Source organism: Myodes glareolus, chromosome 10, assembly GCF_982192425.1.
Source record: "Myodes glareolus chromosome 10, mMyoGla1.1, whole genome shotgun sequence".
Lineage (NCBI taxonomy): Eukaryota > Metazoa > Chordata > Mammalia > Rodentia > Cricetidae > Myodes > Myodes glareolus.
In genome coordinates this window covers 73,762,236-73,768,424 of record NC_142035.1, presented here as the reverse complement: position 1 = coordinate 73,768,424, position 6,189 = coordinate 73,762,236, and the positions used below count along the sequence as shown (strand labels likewise).

The 6,189-nt window shown below is 46.3% G+C and overlaps 1 non-coding gene and 1 pseudogene across 1 annotated transcript; both read right to left on the bottom strand.

The window, feature by feature from the left end:
- Positions 1-355: 355 nt before the first annotated feature.
- On the bottom strand, positions 356-1,118 carry LOC148120699 (protein C10 pseudogene; annotated as a pseudogene).
- LOC125406661 (U7 small nuclear RNA) lies at positions 1,076-1,137 on the bottom strand. The gene has a single exon (XR_007233983.3). It is a non-coding gene; the product is annotated as a U7 small nuclear RNA (small nuclear RNA).
- Between the last annotated feature and the right edge of the window lie 5,052 nt (positions 1,138-6,189).

The following is a 6,189-nucleotide window of genomic DNA, read 5'->3' as shown; positions in this document are numbered from 1 at the left end:
CTTTCTATATATTCCTTTCAGCCTGGCTATTTTCCACCCTTCCATAGAATAAAGCAGCTTTATTCATTAACTAATAAAAGTAACACATATACAGAAGGACATCCCATATTATGGTTTAGAGACTGGCATTGTGACACTGGTAGAAGAAGGTGATACACACACACACACACACACACACACACACACACACACACACACACACATCTTTTAGAGCAAATGGTATCAGTAGTTAAATAGAGAAACAAAGAAAAAGATGGAGAAAGTAGGGACGAGCCATACAGTGTGGACAAGATGGAAGCTACAAAGATGGGAGGTATGAGAGGTAAGAAGATTATTATAGATGTAGAAGAGTAGATTTTTTTTTTTTTTTTTTAGTCACAAGCACATTTATTATCCTCTGGAGAGCAAGGTCTTCTTCCCTGGCGGTGGCACACACGCAAGAACAAATCTCAGGAGGCAGCCACACTGCTTCCGGAAGCTGGCCCATGGGGCGGCAGTGTCATGGGTGGCAGGAACAGGGCCTTTAACTTGCCAGACAGGCTGGCAATCTCTGGATCCTGTGCTTCATAAGACTTGACAAGGCGGGCAAACTTAAGGACACCTTCCCCGTCGCAACTGAAGCCATAGGCTTTAATAACCTCCTGCTGGATCTGTGTGGCTACTGGCAGCATGAACTGCAGCATCTTGCCCATATCGTTGCATGCATTGTCTCTAGCCTCGTCCATGCGCACGGCGTTCTCCGGGGCCGAGAACGCCTGGATCACCTCCGTCAAGACCACCTTGGCCTGCTCTGCGCTCAGGGCCGCGGGCTGGGCGGAGGCGGACGCCATAGAACGCCAGTCGCTACTTGACTATGGGAACACCGAAGAGATCCGGAGAAGCCAGCCGCCTCCCACCACGGCTGCGGGCCAGCGGAGGCGGAAAGGAAGCTATAGCGCACGAGGCGGAAGTCTCCGAGCGTGGACCTAACACACACGCACGGAAGTCCTAGAGGACTGGGGGACCACGGCGAGAAGAGACCCCAACAGCCACAAAGCCGGGCCCGTTGCTATTATTGTTTACCAATGAGATTGGGAGGGGTTTTCCGGCAAGAGCCAGAAAACCTGCTAGACAAATTCTAAAAGAGCTGTAACACTCGAAGAGAAGATTTTTATAGGTGTAGAAAGTTGGAGGTCAGCATAGAGGTCTTTTCTTTTGAAATAGAGATTAAAGCATGTGTCTTAACAATAAATGCACAAAATTGCTAGTTGTTATAAAAAGTAACCCATTAGAAAGAAAAACTAAACTACTAAAACATTAGAAAAAAGACAAAAAGAAAAAAAAATTAAAAATATATAGAATGATTAAAAATACATGCATGCAAACCCACCAACCAACAGGCAAAAAGTGAAGTGTTGAGGTTCATCCTTTGCCAGGGTTGTTACTTGTATTAGTTTTCACAGGAACGGGAAGGACTGATAATGGTGCCAGCCATTCAGCCAGGTTAAGCCTGCACATCATTTGAAATTAGGATTTGTAGAGTTTCCTTACTTGGACTCCTTGACCTCTTGGCCATGTGAAGATCAACTTCCTGTGGGTGAGGGACTGAACTTCCCACAGGCAACACTTGCTGTTGTCCACATTCTGAATGGATGCAAAACCCTGCACACCTGAGTGCCTCCTTGTGCCAGCAGAGCGCTAGATTCTACTGTACTGTGCTCCCTTTAAGCAGCCCAGGGGTGGTGGGGACGGGTTGCTCTCTCTGGATGGGCAAGCTAGTGTTCCGTTTCTGTAGTGGTGTCACTACTCTGTGTGCTTCCTTCTTCTAGTGTTTTCAGGAGTCAAGGGTTCCCTCTGAGATGCCAGGAGTGGCCCCTGTGAGAAGTTCAGTCACAGAGCTGTGTGGTCAAGGGTGGCTGAGGTGATGCTTCCTGGACTCAGGGATGTCTGCTGCTAGGAAGACATGGACAGTGTGTCTGAGGTGCTGGTGTGTGACTCCATCACTTTGGCCTTAATTGACTGTCCCCAGAATAGGGGTTCCTTCAAGGAAGAGACCTTCTTAGATGTGGTCATTTGCTATGAGCGATACAGGCAAGGCTGCTCTGGAGAGCTAAGCCTGCTGGCAGTGTCACTGGTGGCTGCAGCCATGGGTGCTGAGCCACATGACAGAGGAAGGTCACTGTTCACTGATGTTTTATCAGTTCGTGTGATCATGGTGACGTAGCTTGGCTGGACAGTGCATCTATCCTCGATCCTCTGCTAGGCTTACATGTTGTTTTTAAGTGCATCGTAGATACGAATCCTAATTTTTGATAAAGATTATTTTAATTCGTATATACAGAATATGATGGTTTGAGTTGCTGCTTGCTCTACTCTCTGCAGCAGTGTGTGGAGGTTTGTAAAATTAGTAGTATGTGTGTGTGAATGGGTGTGTGCAGGTCAGAGGTCAACTTTTCAGGATGTGTTCTCTCCTTCCACCTTTGCAGAGGTCAAACTCAGGTCACCAGGTCTGCATCATTGGGTTGCCAGCACCTTGGCCCTCTGAGCCATCTCTCAGACCTGCAGTGTTTTTTTTTTTTCAAACTTTTTACACACAGGGACTTGAAGTACTACTCTTTGCCATAGTAACTGGTGGTAACAGAAATGATAGGCTGATACTAAAAGCAATCCTGTGGAGCCAAGCACATATATAAGTATGAGGTCTCATGTAGATTCTTCTGCAGGTGCTGGGAATAGCAGTATAGAAACACAAACTGAAAAAAAGCTCATTGTAATTGGAGGTTTTTCTCTCACTTGCTGGTCCCCATAGCTGCTTATGAAATAATCATTCAAAGGCTTAATGTTAATTATAATTGTTTGGCTGATGGCTCAGGCTTATTACTAGTATATATAAATATATATACTAGCTGGCTAGTATATATAAATTGATCCACTTCTAATAATCTGTGTATTGCCATGTGCCTATGATTTACCGATAATGCTTTAGCATCTTACCCCTCCAGTGGCTGCTGGCATCACCCTGACTCCATCTTCTTTCCCCCTGATTCAGTTTGGCTTTTCTGCCTAGCTATATTCCGCCCTGCCATAGGTCAAAGTTGCTTTATTCATCAAGCAATAAAAGCAACCCATATTCGCAGAGCAGAGAGGGGCATCCCACACCAGCTGATAATTACATTCACAAAGGCAGAAGGCAGATTTTTTTGTGTTCCCAAAGGCCAGGGAGCAAGAAAGTCTGACAGTGGTTGCTTAGTGAGTATAGATCTCCTTTAGTGTTGATGACATTGATTTGGATGTAGATAAAGGTGAAGGCTTTCCAACATTACAAGCTAACTAAAAGGCCCCTAAAGTATGCACTTACTTAGTTGCATATGTAGTTATTTGCAGTGCTAAGAAACGAACCCAGGAGCTTGATAATGTCGAGCAGACACACTACCACTGAGTAACTATGCACTTACTTAGCTGTGTATGTAGTTACTTGCTGTGGTATAAATGAACCCACGAGCTTGATAATGGTGGGCAGACACACTACCACTCAGCGACATCCCCAACCCAAATTATATTCTTTTGATTGCTTAATTTTACATTGTAGAGATTTTGCTTTAACAAAGTCCGAAAGACTGAATGGAAAAGAGGTAGAGCCAGAAGACAGTGGAGGGGCTCTTGCAATAACACGACGGAGGGTTAGAGGCAGTTTGGGCAGCCAGTGGTAGGAATGATGATTAGGTGGAGTCTAGAGACATCTTAAAACGGAGAAGGAGGCCCCTCTGTGTCCTTTCTGAGGCTCAGAGACCCATCGTGTTCTGTTCCCTTTGGGTCCCTGGAAGTTACTCTCAGCTCTGGGTAGGACTGGCTTTGGGAAGCCTGAGGGTTCCCCATCTTAAGGCCAATGTTGAGGCTGAGGATGGCCACTGTGACCGGAGGGCTATGGGCCCTAGACTGCATGCCTGGGACAGTGTCCTCAGAGCCACATTATCCCCAGTGAAGGATTACACCCCACTTAAGAGTGGATAGCTCGCTAAATCTCTCTATAAACTGTTTTCTTCCTCCCATCAATAAACATTGCTTTTCAAGGGAGCTGAAGGCACTCAACAGGTCCTAATTGTGCACAACGGTGACTAAGACCCACTTGGCCAAGCTTTTCCTGACTTAGCAGCTGTCCAAAAAGTGAGAAATTTATGATTTGAGAGCAATTTCATTTTTTTTTTTTTTGCCTGAACCACACAATAATTTGTGGGAATTAGCTACCTGATAAGATAAGGCTTGGGGGTGGGGAGATGTGGTTGGGGGCCAGAGAGGGCATTCAATGCCCTTCAGTGTTCCAAGGAGGGCTGTGGAATTTTTGGAGCCGCTCTAGACACACTGCAGGGACCATTAAAGGATTAGTCGGTCCTGCCAGAGCGGTTATGCGCTGTGAGGTTAGTAAATCACGGGGGCCAGGTCATTATCCTGGGAATTAGCTCAAGCTGTATCCGCAGGAGACACCAGCTATCAATCGGAGTCACAAGAGAGAGGCCAAAACCCGCGGCTGAACTCGGGTCTTTGCAGGCCCGAGACTTCCAGGTCACAGGCAACGGTCTTGCTGTCCTCTGTTTTTGGCACCAACTACCTCCAGCATCCCAACTGCCCTGTCTTTATCAGTGCATTTTTGTGGGGGCCAGCCACTGTAAGTTTGTTCCTTTTCACCAAATTGCATTCACTTCGTGCCTCGTTTGCTTAGAGGGACAAACTGCCCAAACGAGACGACAAGCATTTGCTGGATAAAATGAGAATTTTCTTCCCTGGCATTTGTCAACACAGGAGTTGTGATTTTCCCCCCTTTTCATTTTCATTGTGTGTGGTTTCCCTTTTCTATTTGGTAGAGGTAGTAAGAGGTGTGTTATTTCACTGAAGCATAAAACTTTTTTTTTTTTAAAAAAAAAACTAATCCATCTGGCCTATGGAATATAGAGGCCCTTGACAAAGGCAATAAGTGGAAATAAAAAATGCATTTGAATTGCTCGTGTTTCACTCCCAGATGCCCAGCCAAACGGCAGCAAACCTTTCCCCCACGACCTTCTTCAAGACGTTTATTAATTATGCTGCCGAGTGAGGCTCCATTTGAGAAATCTGTCTGTGGGTCCTCATGGAGTTTGATCGCCATCTGAAAGAGCGATTCTGCAGAAAGAGAGGATCTTGTGTTTCTGGCTTAAGGGCTCCTAGGCCCCTAATGCTCCACTGCAGTCAGAGTGCTAACAGATGAGGTGGAAGCATTCAGCTTGATTCAATCAAGCGACCTGCTACCAAGCCAAGGTCCTGAGGGCCTCAGGCCCAGTGGCTTGCCTGATAAATGAGATGATGAACAAGCCCACAGGGAGGGGGAGTTGAGTCTGGTGGTTAGGAGTCAGGACCTCCACAGTCCTACAGCCTGGATGAAATCCACTTTTCGCCTGTAATTTGCAGTCACTTGATGTCTCGAGCCTCCAATCCCACAGGCATAAATGAGGACAATAATGGTCTTTTCTCTTTAGGGCAGTAGTGTGGTTTGATTCTGAAATGCCCCTTGTAGGCTCAGGTTTTGAGTGGTTGGTCTCTAGGTTGTAGTGCTAGTGTGTGTGTGTGTGTGTGTGTGTGTGTGTGTGTGTGTGTGTGTGCAGGTGCACATGGGTATGGGCTCATGTTGGAATCGAAGGTCAGTGTCAGGTGTTGTTACTCAGGTACCAATCCATCTACTTCCTTTTTTCCAGGTAGGGCCAATAGCCTGGAGCTTGCTAGGCAGCTTACGCTGTCTGACTGGTCAGCCCACGTGTCTCTACTCCCCAGGGCTGGAATTCTAGCTTGCACCAGTCCATCTGGCTTTTTTAGATGTCTTTTGGAGATTGAACTCAGTACCATGTTCGGATGTCAGGCATCTCATGAACTGAGCCATCTCTCAAGTTCCTGCGGTGCCATTTTGAAGGCATGGAATAAGTTTAGGAGATGGGACCTGGCTGACCAAAGTAAGTCACAAAAGATAGGAGTTTCAGTATCCATATACCGGTTCCAGTATCCCTGCTTTGAATTCTGATCCTTCAGGATGCGAGCAAGCTGTTGCATCTTCCTGCCTTCATGAAGTAAGCTATTCTCACTATACCGTCCCCTCCACGATGAACTGAAATCTCTTTGAAAGAATGAGCTCAATAACCTTTCTGTTGGAAGGTCTCCAGTTTGTGGAGGCCAGAAGGAAGAGTGATT